Genomic DNA, 23,467 nt, shown 5'->3' with positions numbered 1-23,467 from the left:
CCAGAACTCTTTTCATTTTGCAAAACTGAAATTCTGTACCCATTAAACAACTTCCTATGCTCCCTCTTCCCAATCCCTTGGCAACCACCATTCTACTTTCTGTCTCTATGAATTTAGAGTAGACAATACTACTCTAGGTACCTCATATAAGTGAAATCATATAGTACTTTCCTTTTGTGACTGGTTTATTTCACTCAGCATACTATCCCCAAGGGTCATCCGTGTCATAGCATGCACCGGAATTTCCATTTTGTCTTTTTTTGTGTGACAGAGTCTCACTCTGTCACCCAGGCTGGGGTGCAGTGGCGCCATCTCGGCACCCTGCAACCTCCACCTCCCGGGTGCAAGTGATTCTCCTGCCTAAGCCTCATGAGCGGCTGGGATTACAGGTCCCCACCACCATGACCGTCTAACTTTTGTATTTTTAGTAGAGACAAGGTTTCACCATTATCGGTCAGGCTGATCTCAAACTCCTAACCTCAGGTGATCCTCCCACCTTGATCTCCCAAAGTGCTGGGATTATAGGTGTGAGCCACCACACCTGGCCAATTTTCTTCCTTTTTAAGGTTGAATAATATTCCACAAAATTGTGTTAACATCTGGAAGGGAGAATGTTTGATGCCCACTTGATAGCTCTGCTCAGCTGTAGCAAAGATACCTAAAATGAACACTACCAAAAGAGAATCAAGCTTCTCCCACTAACCCTACTTCTGTCCTGTGCCTCTAGTTCCTATCTCAGTAAATGGCTGCACCCAGGTGCTCAAGCCAGAAACCAGAGATACAGCATTCCTTCTTCCCCGTTGTTACTGCTCTTTATCCAGTTGCCAGTGATAATTACTAAAATGACTCACATATATTGAGCACTTACTCTATACTACACGTGGTTCTAAGTTCATTGCATGTGACTTAAATAAATAAAACATTTATTGCTCTCAACTCTATGAAATGGAATCTATTATTTTTAGCTCTTATACAGATAAGGAAACAAGTGAAGTCCCTTGCCCAAAATCCAGACAGGAAGTGGTGGAGCCAGAATCTGTGCCCAGGTAGTCTGGCTCCAGAGCCCGTGCCCTAAACTTTTATGCTATTCAGGAAATGCTTTCTGTTTCAACCTTGTTTATTGGAAATCATTCTACCCAATGTATTAGTTCACTTTTCTAAATGTAAGTGAACATAATTCTGTCCAGGTCCTTTCTCTCTTTCCATGTGCAGTTTGGCTAATGGAGATACCAATGTAAAGAAGATAGGACTGTGTCTGTAGTAAGCCTAGGAAGTCTTGTTTAAGAGCAAAACTTAAAGGCAGAGTTAGGCACTCCCCCTAACAAAGGATTATAGGGAAGTTAAGTTTCCCTTTAAGTTTTGCTCTTAAACAAAACAAAGTTTCCCCTTTAAGTTTTGCTCTTAAACAAAACTTCCTAGTTGCCTCTTAAACTTAATTCCCAAGGATGTTCTCCCTGGGAAATTGCTTTTAAACAAAAATTCTAATACCACTTGATTTTCCTGTGTTTTTTTTTTTCTCCAAAGTAGAACATGTCAGCAAGTCAGTTTACTTGAAGACTATGATTAATCAAAGCTATAATGTAGTAGATACAGTTATTGATATCAACAAGGTACATCCATCATATACACCATTAAAAAAACTGACAACTTTCCTTCTTTGAGGTTGCATTGATCTTGGAGGCAAAGTGGGCTAGAAGGCAGAGAGCCCAAGCCTGACTCCCATCAAATTAAATGAATCACATACTTTAAAAAAAAAAAACCACAATCCTTCTGGTAACAGTAATGCCATCTATAAACGGAAAAGAATAATAAAGGCCAAGAACTTAAGCCTTATGAATTAAAGCTGAAAAACTGAATGCAATTACAAGCAGTAAGATGAATACAGGTTGAGAAAGTGTCACTTTTGCATTTTAAGCTTATTCAGTGTCTAGCAGCCAGTATTTTGTAAGTTTACCATAGAGTTAACATTCGAATAAGATGCATTTTAAAACAAAAGTGTGTATTTTAAAGTCCCTAAGGCGCCTTTAGAAAACAGAGAATACAGTACCAGCAAGAAGCTATTTGGGCACATCCATAGATCATATGGGCTAGGAATAGACAAGCATTCAATGTTACCAGAACTTCAAGGTCAGCACTTGCAGTTTTGTTTCCATCACCCCAGCACCGCCTTTGACAAAGGACTGTACTATCTACTGAAAAGTTACATTCATTCCCCAACTCACTATTTCAGCCTCACCCACCACTCATCCCACCAGAGAATTCAATTACTTTCAGATTCCCCAAATAACAAGCAAATGATAATTTGGGGAGCTTCTTTTTATACGGCATCCAAAAACATACAGAAAATAAAGAACAATAGTAAGTCAGAAGTGATTTCAGCTTAAGTATAATTTTTACATATGAATTACTAGATAAAAGTATACAATTAATGGGGGGGGGACTCTAAATCTTATCTAATTTTTAGAAAATACTTAGCTAATCTAATATCTTGTCTAACCTAGATGGGTTTTTCTTTCCTGCTTTTCCTCACCCCATACCCAATATTCAGTTGAGACTTTTGAAATGGAAAAGTACCTCTGCTGTCCTTGCTCTGAAATCAGAGCATTCCAAAATGAGCCTCAGTTTGACTTTTCCTTGCAAAAGAATGTACTGTTGATTAAAACAAGAGAAAACCGGCCGGGTGTGGTGGCTCACGACTGTAATCCCAGCACATTGGGAGGCTGAGGCGGGCAGATCACCTGAGGTCAGGAGTTCAAGACCAGCCTGACCAGCATGGAGAAACCTCGTCTCTACTAAAAATACAAAAACTTAGCCGGGTGTGATGGTGCGCACCTGTAATTCCAGCTACTCAGCAGCCTGAGACAGAATGACTTGAACCCAGGAGGCGGAGGTTCCAGTGAGCCAAGATGGCACCATTGCACTCCATCCTAGGCAACAAGAGTGAAATTCTGTCTCAAAAAAAATAAAAATAAAAAGAGAAAACCACACCAGTGCATACAATACACAGCCTGATCTTAACCACCCAGAAGGCAGCCTGGCATCCTCTGTCAAGCCTGCTAGAGACAGGCAGGCCTGGAGCAGCCCACGCAGCTTCTGCCTGCACATTCTACCAGCTGATAAGGATTTTGGTGACTAAGGACTGGCCTGAGCCATTACTGCCATCCAATACATTGTCTATAATATGGTCATAAACACTTAAAACCTTACCAAGGAAGTCTTGATGCTTCATAGGCACTATCTTAATAGTCTCCAAATTTCTTCAAAAGTAAAGAGAATTATTAGCTGATAGCGAGTTAGTTATTACTAGGTACTAAGTTTTTTGCTTTCCCATCTCATTAAACTATACATAATCTAGATTCAGTTTAATAAAACTGCTATACCAGAGTGGGAACCCCTGCAGGACAGCCTCTGGGTTTCAATTCCTTTTTCTTCCCCTTCAGCACTGTATTAGCATTCTGTTTCCTCCTTAAGAATGATTTGATTTAGTCTTACAGACTAACCAACCAATCTACAAACCACTGACTGAATGGCCTACTGTAAGTTGCAAAGGAAGAGTTGCGACCTCCAAATCTTCCATGAACCACTAGTGTTTAAAATATCCCAGCCAGGCATGGTGGCTCACACCTGTAATCCCAGTGCTTTGGAAGGCCAAGGCAGTAGGATCACTTGAGCCTAGGAGTTCAAGACCAGCTTGGGCAACACAGACCCTGTCTCTACAAAAGAAGAAATAAATAAAAATTATCCAGGAGTGGTGTCATGCACCTGTAGTCCCAAGTACTTGGGAGGCTGAGGAGGGAGGATCGCTTGAGCCCAGAGAGGAGGCTATAGTGAGCTATGATCACACCATTGCACTCCAACCTAGGTGACGATTGAGACCCTGCATCTTTTTAAAAAATTAATTTTAAAAAAATTTCCATTCTCTTCTGTTTTCTAGAAAGGGTTTGGCATCTATGGATGGTAATGTCATTGAATGAGGAGATGTGCTCCCAAGCTGTTAGGGACTGAATACGACCACAAGCTAAAAAGCTCACTGAATTTTAGTATGGGAAGGGCTTTAGAGACCACTTATTTAGGAAATGGCAAATAGATTTCACTCATCATGCCAACCTCTATTGCTTGGTAATGACTTCCTGGAGTCCTGTGTCAAGTAGCATTCCAAGCCTGGACTGGAGCTTAGACGGCAAGGTGTTACGGATTCACAATGTCTGCCACAAGCTCTTGAGGAAGGTGAGGATCAGGATGGAGCAGTGACACAGAGCCATATATTTGCCACCCCTGAGTTGACGCTACTATAGACAGCTAAGTGACTTGTGGTCTACTGTTTTTCCCACTGAACTGTTTAAAAAAGTAGTGATCATATCAATAATGAAAAACTATTTCAAAACATTTGCAATAACAAATCTTTAAAGTAAATACATTTTCCCTGAAAAGGACACCAACTTGCATCATCTCTAATAATAATAACCAGTTCCATAGAGGGCCAAAGATGGAATTTGTCAGCTTTTCCTCAACTGCAACCTTACAATTAACATCTTCTAGAACTCGGTGGATAAGATAGTTTATAAAGAGCTAAGATGTTCTCCAGCATTTACACAGCTTCTGTGATGGGACAGGACAGGCAAGGGGGAAGAAAAGGAAATAGAAGTTTAGGAATCAAGCAAATGGAGTTGGGCATCGTGGCTCACAGCTATAACCCCAACAGTTCAAGACCAGCCTGGGCAACATAGCAAGACCCTACAAAAAAGTTAAAAAATAAGCTGGACATGGTGGTCCATGCCTGTAATCCTACGTAATGAGAAGCTAAAGCAAGAGGATCACTTGAGCCCAGAAGCTCAAGGCAACAGTGAGCTATGGTCATACCACTGGACCTCAGTCTGGGCAACAGAGCAAGACCCTGTCTCAAAAAGAAAAATAAAAGAAATGAGTAAATGGTAGTGCAGCGATCCTAATGACAAAGGAAAGTATTATGCAGAAAAGTCAATGTGATGTTTTGATATAGGAAAAATGGAGAACCAATTTCTTGAACTTCACTAGTGTATTAGTCCATTATCGCACTGCTATAAAGAAATATTAGACACTGGGTAATTTACAAAGCAAAGAGGTTTAATTGGCCATGGTTCTGCAGGCTGTACAGGAAGCATGATGCTGGCATCTGCCCAGCTTCTGGGGAGGCCTCAGGAAGCTTATGATCATAGCAGAAGGAAAAGAGGGAGGGAGTACTTCACAAGGCCAGAACAGGAGGAAGAGAGGGAGCAGGGATGTGCTGCCACATACTTTTAAACAACCAAATCTCATAAGAACTATCAGGATGACAGCTCCAATGGGGATGATGTGAAACCATGAGAAACTGCCCCCACGATCTAGTCACCAGGCCCCGCCTTCAACAATGGGGATTACAACTGAACGTGAGATTTGGGTAGGGACACGGATCCAAACCATATCAACTAGCAAAGCTATATTTATCAATTAATCAATACTATTTACTTGCTGTCTGCTCTGTTCTTAATGCTGTCATGGACCAAGTGGACATATCTGAGGCAAAAAACAAACAAACAAAAAACAGATCCTTTCTAGCCAGCTTATACAATCTTTCCCTCTACCCTAAGGCAACACAGGCCAGGTCATATCTCTGGAGAGGCAGAATCAGCCTCCCAGTGTCTACTCAGTGTTCGCAGCCAGCTGGCTCCCAGGTGAGGAGAACATTTCTGGTAGTAAAAGCAGTACACAGCAGGCAAGAGACCTTAAGAAAAGGCAAGGGAGAGGAGAGAGGCATGTGATTCTGGGGACAAATAAACACAATTAGCTGTGCTAGAAACAAACTGAAAAGACTCAGTGGGATGGCTGATTCCTTCTGCCAAGAGAAAACCAAAGGAGAATTCATTTATAAGAAACCTTTTAGTTCCCTTGGCAGCAATACCCAATGACAGTCATATTTTCTGTTAAGTCCTTTTCACTGTGGATTTTTCCAAGATTTAAAACACTATCACAAGGAGGACTTGACTGTTTTATTAGTTCTGCTGCCCTAATAGAACCCATTAATATTTCAGGCTGGTTCTTTCTTTCCTTCAGGCAGGCCTTTCACAGCGATTCTGTCCATTTTTACCTAAATGAACCCAATTTGCAGCGATGGGAAAATAGTTGAATTCATAGAAATCAATAGTCATGTCTGCAGGAGTTTGCTAATCCCAGGATCCAATTCTGTAATGCAAGGATTAGCTACAACAGTGGGGTCTGGTAACAACCATATAGCTTGGTAGTAAACAAGATGGGCTTTTGGAGTTAGGCAACTTGGATTTGAATCCTGACTCTCTCAGTTACAATTTGAGTGACCAGGGACAAGTAATTTAAACTCCTTGTGTCTCAGAGCCTTCATCTATCAAAGAGGGATACAGTGGTATCTAACAGGGTTATTGTGAAGTGAAAAGAATTATAATAAAAGGGCCCTTATCTTTTGGAAACACATTTTGTAATGCTCACAAATAATATGATGTCTGGGATTTGCTTCAAAATAATCTAGAGGTAAGATATATATATATATATATGGAGTTGGCCATGAGTTACTACTGAAGTTGGTTGATGGGCACATGAGGATTGATTTATTATGCCATATTGTCTATCTCTGCCTGTTTAAATTTTTAGTAACAGAAAGCTTAAGAGAGAGAGAAAGAAATACATGTAAAACTCTTAGCACATAACATGTGCTCATTAAATGTAATCTGCTTTAGATCAGAGGTTTTGAGGGCATTGTTCCCAGGTCACAGAGGCACCAAGAGACCAACCTGCCTCTCTAGAAACATGGGTGGATTCTGGGTCAACATGAGGGAGTTAAACACATGGAGAACATCACTGTCACTCTAGATCATCCATTACTGCCCAACCTTTTTCACCACCAGTAATAATAATTTGATTATTATTAGTTATCTATGCTGTGGAAGTTTACTAAATCTCACATCCTTCCGATATTCATTACCTAGATCTTTTACAGATACACATAATCACAAGTTACAGTTCCAAGTCAGCTTTAGTGAGCTGGTGGTGGCTCCACACTGAGCTGCTGTCATCCCCAGCCAAAAACTAAGCACTTCCAAGTTTTAATGGCTCATGCAGCTGCTTGACGGATGTGTATGTGGTTGTACAGGCATATGAAATGGTGAAAAAAATGTTCTATGCATTACATGCCTCCAATAGGTTCAGGGAACCAGTTACATCCATTCAGAGTCAGCCCCAGAAATTCCCACCTTCTAGAATTTCTTAGATAGGGTGCTCAGCTGGACAGACAGGAAACTCCACCCTGAAGTAATGCCAGGTTAGATATACACTCCAAGGAATCCTTTGATTAAACCAACATTCTCAAACTCTATTCCATGCCCCCCACACAAACAAGGAATCTGCCATCCTTGCTGTGACACTAACTGTAATAGCCTTGCATGCCACTTCATCATCTCTGTTTCCCATTTGTACTGGGCTATCTCCCTCCTAAGGTTGGTGCAGGGACCAAAGATAACACAAGTACATTGCACAATGCCTGGCACACAGTGATTGCTCCAAACATAGTAGCTATTTTATGTCTTTGTATGCTTTTACGTATGCATGGATGTATTATTACTTCCTTTAGAATGTGGTTAATATTTAGACCCAGTGGTTCTCTAGGCCATGAGTTGTATCACAGCCACATATTTATAAACAGTTTAATATTTTCTTCCTTTTTCATGTGACAACATTTTGGTGCAGCTGCGTTCAATCTTCTCTTCCACAGAGATGACGTATGGATCACTGCTATTGGCATCAGTACCTACGTGTCCTCTCGTGTGCAATTCATGCTTCTTCTGTAAAGGTCTAATGACAGTATGTTTTAAACTTAAAAACATTTTATAGAAAGTAAAAAGGAGAAAAAAAATGCTCCAATTCAAGTCTAGCAAGACTATTATTATTACTATTATGAAATACTTGCTGAATGTCCACTGTGTGTGTGTGTGTGTGTGTCTGTGTATGTGTGTATTGCTGAGAGGGTCAATGGACAAGATGGCATAGAATAAAGCTGGAACTCCATTAGCAAAGACTTCAGTGGCCTTTAGCTTCTCTAAGGAAGCTAAGAGCTAATGTAAAATCTTACCTTTACCCTTACCTAAAACTGGCACTCTCTTTCCCCTTATCCTGATTTATTTTTCTTCATAGCATTTTTCACTACCTAAAATCATACACTTATTTCCTGATTTACTTGTTTATTGTCTGCCTTCCCCAAGAGAATATATGATGTATGAAGGAAGGGACCTTGCTCATCTCTGTATCTCTTGTACCTAGAACTGTGCCAACCAAGCACAAAGTAAACCCTTGAAAAGTATTTTTTTAATGACTGATTTCATTTTTTTCCCTTTCTGTAAACACCCAATTGCAAAAGGGAATCTAGATCTGAGGTCCTACTCTTTGTACTCCTTATGTAGCTGACCGCTGCAATCCAGCACAGAAGATAGGGAGTAAACACACACACATACATGTGAAGTGGTACCAAGTGACACGAAGAAAAATGAAGACGAATAAACTGATTTCCTCAGGGCCTTACATATGCTATTCTGATTTTTGCCTATGTGCTATTGCAGAAGCTATGCTTTCCATCATAAATGTCTCCCTCTCTAGATGCTATTCTTCTTTCAAGATCTCACTCAGGTTGTTTCTCCTGAATTACACTCAAAGTACAAAGAGCTCCCACTGACTTTGCCCTGTCTCACAATGAGTGGTATTGCACCTACTGCCAGAGTCCTACACACAATTTATAAACACTCTAAAGTGTTCTCTTTCATGGAAAAAAAGCAGACACTCCAAATGTATTAGGCTCCTTAAACACACAAAGACATGCTTTACACTTCTCTTAGATCTCTCAAGGAATCTAGCAGTGTTGGGTACTTATTAAGTGGACAAAAAAAAAATCCCTATAAATGAATTGACAAATTTCCTATTTGAACCCCACCTCTGCTGCTCCAGCCTTATTTCATTTATGCCCCAACAACATCTACTGCCTTTTTCTCCCTCTCCCTCCCAAGTGTCCCTCTGAGTTAGAGTGATTCTTCAGAGCTACAAAAGCCTAAAATATTTACATCCCAGATGAGACAAGACCCTCAGACCAGCAGCTTCTCAGAAGGGGGCAATAGTTCTGGAGATAAAAGTCATAAACGGGCTGGGTGCGGTGGCTCATGCCTATAATCCAAGCACTTTGGAGGCCAAGGTGGGCAGATCACCTGAGGTCAGGAGTTCAAGACCAGCCTGACCAACATGGTGAAACCCCATCTTTAAATAAAAAAAGAAAAAAATAATAGTAATAAAAAGAAAAAAAAGTCATAAACAAGTCATTATTCAGTATGTTTTAAAGAGGAAAAAAAAAACCATGCAATCCAAGAAACACCTATAGCACTTCATGAATCAACTGGAATCTCTTCATCAAACCAAGATTTGATGAATCCACTTCTACCTTCTTGAAATGCCACCCAGTTTCAATGACATCCTTGAACCTACCTGGGTAGTATTTTAGTACTGCAGGCAATTCAGTATTAGTCCATGAAACGAATTCCACTTTCTAAAGTGCTCAGGGCTCTGAAAACTCAAGGGAATAAGTAATGCCTTTATTTTGCTTAAGTGCAGGAATCAAAAAGCTAGAATGGGATTTCTGGAATGAATTCACCATGGAGAATATAAATTTTCTAATTTGAGAGCCATTATACTCCACCATTGACTGTATACTCTCTGCTCTTTTCTTCCATATTTTATACAGATTTACCAAATTCTCTTTATGAATCTAAGAAGAAAACAAGAAAACAGTTTTCACCAACAAAGTCATTTCTCCCAAAATTATGATCCACAGACATTATTCAGCAGAGTATGTATATCTTATTTCCATCTTCTCCTGGGTTGGGTAAGTGTAGCTCACCTCCAGTTTCATGATGATGGATTTATTTTGAACCTTTTGGTATTCTCTTGGACTCAAAAGAGCAGGTGTTAAGGACAGGGCAAATACAGAGTTTCACAATATTGTTGAAAAGCAGCCAATTCTCTATTCTTTAATAACAGAGATTTTTCTCCTTCTTTGCTCCTTTTAATCTTGGACCCTAGAAGGATAAATGTCACCACCTCTACTGTTAGCTGTGTTTCAAAATCAACGAAAAGCTCTTAAATCAATAACCCTAGCTCTGGTCTTTCTCAAATTCTTATAGGGTTGATTAAAGTCAGGAACCAGGTCACCCTGGAAAGAGAGGTGAACCAGCCTTGGGTCTTCCCTAGGTGTACTTGTCTCAAATTTTTGAAGCCATCTATTACCTCCGTTGTATATTAACATTCATCATGATTACTAATTCACTCCTTCAACAAATCCTGCTCTGATATTGTATTGAATATTCTTCACACAGGAAAATATGAACTGTTTATTTGCCACCTAGATGGTTGGAAAGCCTATACCACTCCAAGACACTGAGGAAAGAAAAACCTTTCTTTCAGGAGAAGCCCCTTACAAAACCATCAGATCTGGAGAGAACAGCATGTGGGAAATTGCCTCCATGACTGAATTATTTCCACCTGGTCCAGCCCTTGCTCTGGGGGGATTACTACAATTCAAGGTGAGATTTGGGTAGGGGACCCAGAGCTAAACCATATCACTCTTTATGCCTCATGGGATGGTAGCGAAAGTCATATTTGAGAAAATATATAAAAGCACTTTGAAAACTGTCCAGCAGATGTGCACACAGAAATATTGAATGAGGTAAATTGTTAGTACTATAACTAAACACCTCTAAGGTTCCAAAACAATGTTGTTCAAACTTTGACCACAACCAATTAGAAGCCAGCATATACCCATGACTAAGCAAATTTTAACAAAACAATACTTGTTACTAAGATATTTTTAATTACCGTTTCTTCTCTTATTTTTTTAATGCAAGTCATTCATTTCACAAGACAGTGGTCCTTGACCCTCAACTCACAATGGGCATCAGAATTATCCAAAAATTAAAAAAATCTGATACCTAGGAGCTACTCACTTTGACTTACTAACAATGGTCTGGGGTGGGGCTGGAGCACCAATATTCTTAGACAGCCCCAGGTGATTCTATTCTATAGCCAGGACTGAGAACCACAGTACCAATAGTTTCTAGATCACAGCTAAAAAAACACTGTTACTTATTTACATCCTTGTCTGCTAAACATTCTCTATGCACAGAATTTGCCCCACTCCACCCTGCTGCTCAAGATCTGCTTGTTACTGAGTTGATTATTCATTCATGTGGCTCGTGTGTGTGTGTGTGTGTGTGTGTGTGTGTGTGTGTGACTCAAGTAGCTGGGACTACAGGCACATGTAGCTGGGACCTCTCAAGTAGCTGGGACTACAGGCACGTGTCACTACAACTGACTGATTTTTATACTTTTTGTAGAGATGGGGTCTTGCCATATTGCCCTGGCTGGTCTTGAACTCTTAGGGCTCAAGCTGTCTTCCTGTCTGGGCTTTCCAAAGTGCTGGGATTACAGGCTTCGTGAACCACCAAACCTGGTTAAAGAAAAGCAAAAGGGGCTAGGCACCATGGCTCATGCCTGTAATCCCAACACTTTGGGAGGCCGAGGCGGGTGGATCATGAGGTCAAGAGATCGAGACCATCCTGGTCAAAATGGTGAAACCCCATCTCTACTAAAAACACAATAAATTAGCTGGGCATGGTGGCACTTGCCTATAATCCCAGCTACTCAGGAGGCTGAGGCAGGAGAATTGCCTGAACTCAGGAGATGAAGGTTGTGGTGCGCCGAGATCGCGCCATTGCACTCCAGCCTGGGTAACAAGAGCGAAACTCAGTCTCAAAAAAAAAAAAAAAAAAAAAAAAAAAGAAAGAAAGAAAGAAAAGCAAAAGGAGGCGGAAATGGCCAGACCTCCTCACACAGCAGAGGAAATTCTCTGATCGTGTCTGGACAGGGGTCTGAGAAGAGCCTTCAGAGGCCTGGGACATAAGTTCAATCAGAAGGAGCTTCCTGGCCTGGCTATCTCTTCCTTCCAAGCGTAGCTCACATGGAACAGAAAGCTCCTCCATCCTCAACCCATCTTTCCTCCACACAAGTCTGGGGGACTGTCCTGTTTGCTTGGTTGATCTGCAGACTACACTTAGCTGTCTGGCAGAAACTAGGCCAGAATGCAGAAGGTACCAGGGATGCTGGAGGCCCTAAGTCTGTGCCCCTGCCCTATCCTTTCATTGGGCACGCAAATGGAAACAAGAAATCTGGATTCTTCCTGTAAATAAACAAAAGCTATGTCTGTTTGAAGCACAGTCTTTGGATTTTGACCTACATCTACTAACCAGTCATGATACTAAGAGTTAACACTTATTGCGGTCCTTCTGTGTGCTGAGCATTTCATATACACTCTCTCATTTAATTCACATCTCTTCAGATACGCATTCTATGGATACTCAGATTAAGTAACACACCCAGCGTGGCACAGTTGAGAACTGGTGGTGTCAGGGTGCTAATGCAGGTTTATCCTTACTCCAGATCCCACGCTCTAGCCAAGGGCTTCTGAGCACTACCGGATATTTTGAACCAGATAATTCTTTGTTGTGAGGGCTGTCCTGTGCATTATAGGATGGATAGCAACATCTCTGGTCTCCATTCACTAGAAGCCAGTAACAACCCTCCCACCTCCAGTTATGACAATCAAATCCAGACATCACAAACGTTCATCCTCTGGGGGAAAGGGGCAAATTCACCACCCACTTTTCCCCATTAAGAATCACGGCTCCAGGCCAGGCACGGTGGCTTAAGCCTGTAATCCCAGTAGTTTCAGAGGCCGAGATGGGCAGATCACGAGGTCAGGAGTTCGAGATCAGCCTGACCAACATGGTAAAACCCATCTCTACTAAAAACAACAAAAATCAGCTGGGCATGGTGGCATGCGCCTATAATCCCAGCTACTCAGGAGGCTGAGGCAGGAGAATCACTGGAACCTGGGAGATGGAGGTTGCAGTGAGCCAAGATCACACCATTGCACTCCAGCCTGGGTGACGGAGCAAGACTCCTTCTCAAAAAAAAAAAAAAGATTCAAGGCTCCAGTTTAAGCCACAATGTATACTGTTTCCTGGTACTTTACAAGTACATAAACCGCTACTCAGAAGACAGAGCAAGACCAAACACAACATTCCAGGAAAGTTTGGTATAGCAATAGTACCACCCTATCTTACGGATATATAACTTTGTAATTCACTAAGTACTTTTATAGCTATTATCTCCTTTTATGGCCTCTGAGTGCATATCGGGATCTAATTCTGACAGAGTTAATCTGCTCAAAAATATGAACATTATTGAGAGATCCACCTATTTACCCTTCTTGGAGAAATTGAGGGAAAAGACCATGTAGTGGAATCCATATTAATCCTTAGCTCCACAGGCCATTAGGAGAAGAAACTTTTGTTCATGCATCATCCTAAGAGAGCACATGATGTGAACTTCTGAAGGGCTAAGCCTGTATCTCAAGCCTCTCCATCTCCAGCATTTGCTTGCTTAAAACAGAGAATTCTCACTAAAAGGTCAACATTTCATGAAACATTAACTATTACATAGCAGCCCCAATCATCTGATTAAAATTACGATGAAACTTTCTCATCTTTCTAATAAATGTATGTATATATAGTAAATAACATTTATAAACTTGAAAAAAAAAAAGCATTGACATTTACAGAAGAGCTGAGATTTCAGTGCCAGGCTATTCTTCCCTATTGTTTAAAAAACGCAGCAGAGCAAAACTCAAATTTGGAATGAAGGGAATGTTTACCAGAAACATCTCTTTCAATACATGCCAAGAGAACTGTAGCTGTTTCGTTAGAATAATATTTTCACTGGATGAAGGAAAAAAAATTAAAGGAGAGGCTTTTAAACTTTTTTCTTTCAGATTTGCATTACCACACCAAACTGTTATACCTAATATTACAATCATAACAGGAATGCTCATTTTTTAAAAAAGAAATACGAATTCAAAAGAAAGTAACTGGGAGCACTGACCCCATTTATTTGGAGTCTGTGTTTCCTCATTTCTAAATAAATAAAATGGAACTAATTGTAGTTGTTTTTAAGGTTACCCGTTAAAAACTCCTAAAAGACCAGGAAGGCAAAAACCAAAATGTTCTATTTGTATTTAGTTGCAAAATCCAACCAAAGGGAATATCATAACCTGGGAAATGATAAATTTCCACATGGCTTCCAAGGAATTTTAATTAACAACTATCAATAAGTATTCCTAACAAGAATAGCTAGCATCTATTGAGCATTCATGATGTGCTGGGCACCGAACTCAAGTGTTCTACAAGCATCAATGTTATTTTATCTTTATCACAGCCCCATGAGGTACATACTCATTGATATCTGCATTTTAAGGTAAGAAAACTTGAGGCCAAAAGAGATGAAACAACTTGCCCCAAATCACAGCTAGATCAAGATTCAAGCAGTAGCTGTGTGACCCTTTATGATACACAACCTGAAAAAAAAAATGGGGATTTTAAAAACAAATATGTTCACTTCATTTTTTTATACTGTGTGCCATGAAATCTCAAAGTTGAAATGAATGTTCAGAAATCATTCTCTTTTCTTTACTTCTACAGATCCTTTCACATCAAAAGTCAAGCACCAGGCATTACCTACAGCTGGGGCCAATGGCTTTCTGGGTACCTTTTTTTTTTTGGTGAGACAGCAAGTCTTTTGTATTTTTGTTTTACTTTCTGTGAAAATTCAGTGATGGAGACTGCCTAGTAACAAGTATCAGGAAGGACGAAAGAAAGACTTACTTTTTCTAGCCCAATATGCCATAAGCTACAAAAATAAAGTGACAGGACCAATTACTTTATACATATACCAGAAACATACCAGAGCATAAAACACCAAAATGAAGGTTTTGTGTTCAAAATACAGTTAAGTTTTGGGGGAGTTAAACATTGTATTCAAAATTTCCACTGTGGAGGTGATGGGAGACCCTAACCCCGGTGTTGTTCAGGGACCAACCATAATTCCTTCCAATCCTGAACACATACTCCATGCCATTACTGAATGCCCCTTTTAAAACTGCCGGTCCTTCAGGAGAATTTTCATTACTTTAATGGGCATACTTCATATTGGCAACCTCTATTCCCCACCTCGGAAGCTCAAGTTGGCCCTGCACAGTACCTGGCTATTTCCCAGCTGAGGAAGGTTTGCCATCACTGAGGCAATCGGGAAATGTGTTGCAAACTCTGAAGGCAACTCCAAAGCAGGAGCTCCAAAATTATTCTCAGCAGTGACAGCATCACTAGAATTAGTACACAGCTTGCCAAGATTAGGTTTTTGAAGGGGAGAAATACTGATTTGAATGTATAAATAATGGCATATTTATTTTAACATTTGGATAAAGAACTGGAAGCATCAGCAAGTGTTACGTCCAAGTGAGTAAGTATACTGCTGCAGGAATGATAATGCAGATTTTGGTGCAAAGTCCTGACCACTCCATAAGGCATACATACACCCTTAATGGAAAAATGCTTGTCCTGAAATAATTCTTGTAAAATGAATAAATCACTTTCTGTCCTGTTAACTTGAATTTCCTTTTCATGAATTGACAAACAGACCCAACAAATGCTAGTTGCCAAAATAATCCTTGTTCTTGCAATGACGCTCAAATCTCAGTGTGTCAGAAGAGGGACCTATATACACCAGAAGAAAATCCACCCCACCCCCTACACATAACCGTAAAAAAAAAAAAAAAGTATCTTTCAATGGATATACTTAACGAGATTCCTCTACTCTGGGTCTTCCTGAATTGGCTGTTACACCAAATAACTGAACTAATTACCATACATAATTAACAATACAAGATTAGTTAATATAAGATAGTCAACATTTAACTAATAATTGAAGGACATGCACCCAAGGACAAACAACATAAATAAAAAAACAAAAACAAAAGCCATGACTTGGTCCTTTGTTTTTAGATACACACTTGGATATTCATCCGCTGAGGTCCTAAGCAGTCTGGCTCCCTTCCAGTTGACCTGGTCAAGGGTGCAGCAGCTCGGGGTTGGGAACAGGCTGTGGATGATCTTAACAGGGCAAGTCAAGGGCAGTCCACCTTCCAGGCAGGCAACTCCTATCAAGTTCAGTAACAGGAGTCTTCACTGACACAGTCCCAAACTGCACAATACCCTCATGTTTACTCGACTGTGGAAGACAGTGCCTGTGTGGGCGTTGTTTGGTGTGTGTATAGGTTGTGGATTTTTCTCGTTTTTACGCAGAAGCAGCCTCTCACGGAGTACTGGAACAAGAAGTACACGTGGGTCTAAAAGTCACACATACCTGATTTATATGGGTTATCCCTAGGCCACACACACAGGTAGGTATTACTTGCACATTTGAAATCTTACTCCATAACTATTCTTTTTAGCCCAGGCTCTTCTCATCGGGTCCCCGTACAAAATCATTTCTAACCCAGCTCAGAAATACGGGATGCAACTTAGGTCAAGATAACGAGCCTGCCAAGGCCCCTGACCCTTCCGCTAATCTGCCGGTGCCTGGAGCACCCACAGCTGCACAGGAAGCTGCGGTGCCCGGCTGCCTCCAGGTCCCCGCACTGGGTGGGCGAGGTGCAGCAGCCTCCCAACCCCAGGCTCCTAATACTCCCCAAGCGCGCTGACTGCGAGGTCCCCACCCGCCCTCCTCGGGGGATGCCTGGTCTTGCTCTCTCGATTAGATTCCCTCTCGAGTAGTCTACGACCCTATTCCACCGAGGGCGCTGCGTTCCCTTAGCTGAGACAGACATTCCCAGCGTTCTGGCCCCGCCAGCCACCTCCGACCCCCCGCCGCAGCGTTCCCATCCCGCCAAGCCCCAGCATCTGCCCATTAACCAGCCGCCCGCGGCTCTCAGCACAACCCCGCTCCTCGCGCCCGCCGGCTCGGAGAAGCCCCCTCCATCTTACCCCGGCGAAACCTCCTGCCTAGCCCCACTCTACTCTTTCCCAGGCTCTCCTACCTCGGGCTGCCCCTCCCGCCCCCGGCTTCCTCTCCATCGCACTCCCCTCCCGGGTTCCGTTCCTCTCCGCCCTGCGGAGGGCGCCCCGAAAATGCGGACAGGGCGCCCCTCGTTCCGTCTGCTGGACTCTCCCACGTCCCGGTCGTGAATCTCCAGCCCTCCGGGCTCCAGCTCCCCAACACTGCGGCCCCGACACCCCCGCCAGTTCTCCGGGCTCGGGCTCCAAGTCTCCCCAGCATCGTAGTCCTGGCCACCCCACTACAGACGTTCAGAGCTCCAGGGCTCCCCAACACCCCGACCCGTCGTCCTTCTGGGCTCGGATTCTGAGACTCAACATCGGGGCCCTAAACTCCGGCCCCTGGCCTCGGGTTTCCTAACGCTGCGGCTCTGGACCTCCCCTCCCGGATTGGGTGCGAGGACTCTCCAACGCCGCGATGCAGACATCCCCGCCTCCCGAGCTCGGGCCCCGGGGCTCCCGGACCTCGCAGTCCCGATACCCAACTCGACCCGCTCCGCGCCTCCCGCGGCTGGACTCACCGGCAGGGGCGGCGGCCGAGCCCGCGCGCGCAGCCTAGCCCGGCCCAGCCCGCACTCCCGCCTCGGGGTCCCGGCCACCAGCTTCCCACGGGCGGTTGTGACCGCGACTGGCTAGGCTCGGGGGAGCGGCCGGGAGGAGGAGACCGCCGGGGGCGGGTGACGCCCGACTCCGCCCCTTCCCGACCTGGGGGCGGGATGCGCAGACCCGCGCGCTCCGCCGCTGCCCGCGCCGCTGCAGCCGCTGCGAGGAAGTTGACTGACGCCGCTTCCTTCCACCCAGGACGCAGACCCTCGCAGTCCCTGGTAGCTGCAAAAAGCCCGGAGAGCTTGAGACAGAGAGGTCTTAACTGCCCTCGTATTCTTTCCAAGAATTGACCTCCCAGGGGGCCATTTCCAGAGTCCCTCGGGAGGGGCAAAAAACAATAACAAACTTCATCTGCTCTGTCAAGACTGATTCAGATCCTGGCCTTCTCTCTCTCACCACCCTCGGGTGAACGTTCGGGGTCATGCCCATGACATATCATGTGATGACATACCACGGAGGCCCTTGCAGACACTTCCACACCCCTAAGATACACTCGCCCAAGACTCGTGCCTCTCCCATGACTACATCACACAGACACATCTGACACTGCCCTGCAGAGGATCCCACTTCTACCCACTTCTACCCCGTGTCTCAGTCTAGAGCCCTAGTGGGTCCCAGCAATAGCGACCCACACATACAATCTATTGGGGCGGCGGGGAGAATTCCGTCTCCCGACCTGCTCCTCACCCACAATGTTCTCTATTTTACCATGAGAAAAATACTTTTACGAAGTTGGATGATCAATTAACAAATCAAGTTGCCTTTGCTTTTAAAAAGCTTTCTTCGGAGCAGGCGCGGTGGCTCATGCCTCCTAGCACTTTGGGAGTCAGAGGCGGGCGGATCACGATGTCAAGAGATGGAGACCATCCTGGCCAACATGGTGAGACGCTCGTCTCTACTAAAAATACAAAAATTAGCTGGGTGTGGTGGCACGCGCCTGCAGTCCCAACTACTTAGGAGGCTGAGGCAGGAGAATTGCTTGAACCTGGGAGGCGGAGGTTGCAGTGAGCCGAGATGGCGCCACTGCACTTTTCTCGGACAGGCCTATTCTGGTCTGCTAGTTCCCAAAACTTTTCTCTTATACCACCCTGTTTCAGTGACATGTCACACAACATCTCACATTTGTACAAAACATTTTAGACAGGTGTGATGGTTCACACTTGTAATCCCAGCACTTTGGGAAGCCAAAGTGGGCAGATTGCTTAAACCCAGCAGTTCGAGACCAGCCTGGGTAACAGAGCAAGACTCTGTCTCTGCAAAAAATACAAAAATTAGATGTGCATAGTGACACATGCCTGTAGTCCCAGTTACTTATTCTTAGCCAAACATCATGAAGCAAAGAAAGTAGGTTATCTTAGCAGGATTATTTCAGTTCCGTAAATGAACACATTTAGACTGAGCAGTTACATGGCAGGTTTGAAGCTGCGTCAGAGCCAGGAAATAGCCCAGGGGCCTGTCTTTAGGGCCACTGTTCTCCCCAGGAAATCATGGTCCAGCACTTATGAGTGGATACTACTGCAAAGTCACAGGAGGTCTTTGGCAGCTTTGCTCCCTCCATCTCTTCTTCACCCCAAAGATGTCAGGGAACTCTCCCTTATCCTCAAAAACCTGGCAGTCAATATTAACAGGGCAGAAGTCACAATTGTGCAATAGGGCTTACTGAGAGGGAGTGAAAACTCCTTCCACTTTCGGCCACTCTAGAAACAAAATTACAGGTTAGCAAATCTAAAAGCCTATCCACAGCCTCCATCCAACCAACGTGAGCTGTCAGGCAGGAGCTGATGAGCCTCTGCAATACATTGCTGATTATTTTTGCAGTGTTTTTCTCCCTAAGAGTTACTCTGCGTGGAATGTAAAGAAGTTTTAAAAGGAGACTAACAAGTCTTCTAATTCTTTCTCAATGTAAATGCTCCTTTCTTCTTGCCCTTTATCCAAAAGGCAGAGGTGAACGTGCATGGGAACGTGTTCGTTCACCTCTGCCTTTTGGATAAAGAGAATGGGTGTCAGGCACTGTTATCTGTATATGAGGCAGTACTGTTTGCAAGTGACGCTGTCCAGAGCCACTAGATAAGAATGGTGACTCTCATCCTTCATGCCATTTAAAACTACCTGGGTCTCATGCTAGCTTCTTTTATTTTCTACTGTGAGATAATGGCCTACTTCTGTTTGGGCAGTAAAAGTGATATTTGGGTAACACTGAAAAAAGTCCTAGGGTGACCTGGCTATTTTTAAATTATAATAAAATCCTGTTGGATTTAAAAGACAGTTAGGATGGCCTTTGGTATATGGAAATTCACGCCAGCTTTCCTCTATGTAATAATCCCATCTGGCAACAAAATTTTGACCTGAGATTTTTCCAAAACCTGGAAACAGGCATGATCTTGGATATTGCAGTATTTCCTCAATAGGGAGAACGCTAAACTGCTAATCCAATCAACACATTATCAGACCTATTTCTATTTTAGATTGCCTTTGAAAGCCACGGACACTGGCAATATACAAAATGATACAAAAATAGATAAGATTAAAGAACTATTTTTTGTCCCTTTCGCTAATGAAATAATTTAGTCCATTTTACACTGGATACATACCACACTGACACTGTTTTAATAAACTTTCCATTTTGTGTTGACATCGTACCACGTTTCCAAGAAGCTCAAAGTATGTTTGCTGACATCATATTACTCAACTTCATACATTTATGTGAAAATAGGAAAGGGGTAGAAACTGGCAGTCTTACTGTAACATGGAGAAATGGAAGTGTGAAATAGTTATAACCACTTGCCTGGTACATTCTGATATATATGGTTTATGCTAAAAGTAGACCTATTTGTGAAAACTCTTACCGTGAAGAGTTATTTAAAAGCTCTATTATTTTTTCCTTTTACATCTTATTAAAAGACCGAGGACCATTAATTTCTTTTATTTTTATTTTTATTTTTATTTTTATTGCATTTTAGGTTCTGGGGTACATGTGCATTAATTTCTTTACTATCTTGGCAGAGAAAAGGAGAGGCACTTTGCATAGTGGTTAAAGGTGTTGCCTTGGGACTGAGAGCCTTCAGTAGGTAAGATAACTTAACTTTTCTTTCTTCCTTCTTTTTTATTTTTTTTATTTTATTTTTTATTTTATTTTATTTTTTTTTTTGAGACAGTCTTGCTCTGTTGCCTAGGCTTGGAGAGCCGTGGCACGATCTCGGCTCACTGCAACTTTGGCCTCTCGAGTTCAGGCGATTCTCATGCCTCAGCCTCCTGAGTATCTGGAATTACAGGCACATGACACCATGCCCGGCTAATTTTTTGTATTTTTAGTAGTGATGAGGTTTTGCCATGTTGGTTCCAAAGTGCTGGGATATAGGCAGGATCCAGGATGCCTGGCCAGTAACTTAACTTTTCTATGCTAGGATCCTTATCTCTGACACAGAAGTAATAATTGTACCCACATATCATATAACGAAGTCTTGATTAAATGGGTGAAAAGACCGTGACTTTATTTAAGTGGTTGTTTATGGGATCTTTGTTTCAATACTTTCTACTTACAGAAAAGATATACTATCCCAGTGGACTGCATAGGAAGAATTTGGGGAAACTTGAGTATCTGTATTTTTTGATCCTAAAGTCAAGTCCATAATTTCCTGACATTCCATGATCAGATAGCCATCCATACTTAGTTTTTCTATTTAGATACCCTGTCAAATGGCCAACTGGGAAAAGTAACCAAGATATGAATTTCACATACAGGATGCTAAAGAACTCTGGTTGAGTCAGATTTTTTTTTTTAAAAATCATGATTTTCTTGTACTGTCTGTCTCTTTTATCTCATTTAATGGTGGAATTGTAGGGGCTCACTAAAGCAAATTTGATTTTCATCGGGAAAGCTTATGTCATTTTTTGTTTGTTTGTTTCTTCATAAAAATAACAATTCAGGGAGCAAATAAATTAACCCATAAAGACAAAAGAAAGAAGATGTAGAAATTGCTGCTGAGCCCTCAGTAAGCCCTGGGCACGTGTGAGGTTTTGAAGCCTTATATCTGTTCTCCCATTCGCTAATGTAACTAGTTTCTTGTTAAAGACTTTCAGATGTCAAACTGTAAGAATAAATGATAAAAGGACTGAGCAGGAAGCTTTCATATTATTATTAAAGTCTTATCTAATTTATGTATTTTTAAATTTTTAATTGATACTAATAATTATACATATTTATGGGGTACATGTAAATATTTACATATGCATACAATAAATAATGATCAAATCAGGGTATTTAGGGTACCAATCACCTCAAACATCTATCTTTTTAAAAACATTTTTGGCCGGGTGCGGTGCCTCACGCCTATAATCCCAGCTCTCTGGGAGGCCGAGGTGGGTGGCAAGGTCAAGAGGTCAAGACCATCCTGATCAACATGGTGAAACCCTGTCTTTACTAAAAATACAAAAAAAAAAAAAATTAGCTGGGCATGGTGGCACATGCCTGTAGTCCCAACTACTTGGGAGGCTAAGGCAGGAGAATTGCTTGAACCCAGGAGACGGGTGCTGTAGTGAGCTGAGATCGCACCATTGCACTCCAGCCTGGGTAACAATAGCGAAACTCCATCTCAAAAAAATAAAAAATAAAAAATAAAAAAAAGTTTAAATTAATTTTTTAAATTTCTATTTACTTATTATTTTTATTTTTTTGAGACAGGGTATCTCTCTGTCTCCCAGACTGGAGTGCAGTGGCACGATCATAGCTCACTGCAACTGAGACCTCCTAGGCTCAGGTGATCCCCCCACCTCAGCCTATTAAGTAGCTGGGACTACAGGTGTGCACCACCATGCCTGACTAATTTTTTGTATTTTTTGTAGAGACCAAGTTTCACCATGTTGCCCAGGCTGGTCTCAAACTGGGCGTTGCTCAAGTGATCCTCTTGCTGTGGCCTCCTACAATGCTGGAATTACAGACATGAGCCACCGTTATCATTTATTCGTGTTGAGAACATTTCAACTACTCTCTTCCAGCTGTTTTGAAATATACAAAATATTCTTGATCATTATAGTCACCCTACTTTAATATCGAACACTGGAACTCACTCCTTCTACCTATCTGTATGTTTGTACTTACTAACCAACCTCTCTTCACTTTCCCTTCCATTCCCAGCCTCTGATAACCATCATTCTACTCTGTACCTTCATGAAATCAACTTTTTAAGTTCCTACATGTAAGTGAGATTGTATGGTATTTGTCTTTCTGTGTCTGGCTTATTTTACTTCACGTAATGACCTCCAGTTCCATATGCTGAAAAGGATTTCATTTTTTTGTCTAAATAGTATTAATAAAATAATATGAATTCCTAAATTTCAATATTTGATGTGTATAAGTGTTCGTTTTCACACCTGCTCCTTAACAAAATCCAAATTTAGGAAATACAGTGTATAATTGGATCACGGTAATTGAACAGCAAATAGAAGTATGGATACCAAAGCACAAGGCCTTTCCTTATTCTTTACCAGAAATTTGGAACTAAAAAGCCTCAGGGTGAATGGACTTTGTTTTTCTCTTCTTTAAAGCGTCTGACAATTTTGTTTCTTCCATCCACTTTGCTCCTGATTCTCAGTCATTTTATCCTGGGGGAGAGAAGGAGGTGGGCAATCTCTGAGCAGTGGGAAAATCAGAAAGATTAAACTTCAGACTGAAACCAAAAGTTTTAAGAAGTAAACATTTCTCCCCTCCTCTCCCCTCCCCTCCCCTCCCCTCCCCTCTCTTTCCTCTCTTTGAGACAGGGTCTCACTCTGTCTTGCAGGCTGGTGTGTAGTGGTGTGATCTCAGCTCAATGCAACCTCTGCTTCTCAGGCTCAAGCAATTC

At 42.2% G+C, this 23,467-nt stretch overlaps 1 protein-coding gene across 3 annotated transcripts in view; it reads right to left on the bottom strand.

The window, feature by feature from the left end:
* PAQR8 (progestin and adipoQ receptor family member 8) overlaps positions 1–17,690 on the bottom strand; it is a 45,569-nt gene extending 27,879 nt beyond the window's left edge. For 2 of the 3 annotated variants that reach the window (XM_074397898.1, XM_003923117.4), the window contains exon 1: positions 17,543–17,690. The gene's annotated coding sequence lies outside the window, so the exon portion shown is untranslated. Of the gene's footprint in view, positions 1–15,979; positions 16,292–17,542 lie in introns of all 3 variants that reach the window. The other variant, XM_074397899.1, reaches the window with a different exon arrangement.
* Between the last annotated feature and the right edge of the window lie 5,777 nt (positions 17,691–23,467).

Source organism: Saimiri boliviensis, chromosome 4, assembly GCF_048565385.1.
Source record: "Saimiri boliviensis isolate mSaiBol1 chromosome 4, mSaiBol1.pri, whole genome shotgun sequence".
NCBI lineage: Eukaryota > Metazoa > Chordata > Mammalia > Primates > Cebidae > Saimiri > Saimiri boliviensis.
This window is presented reverse-complemented; position numbering and strand designations above follow the sequence as displayed.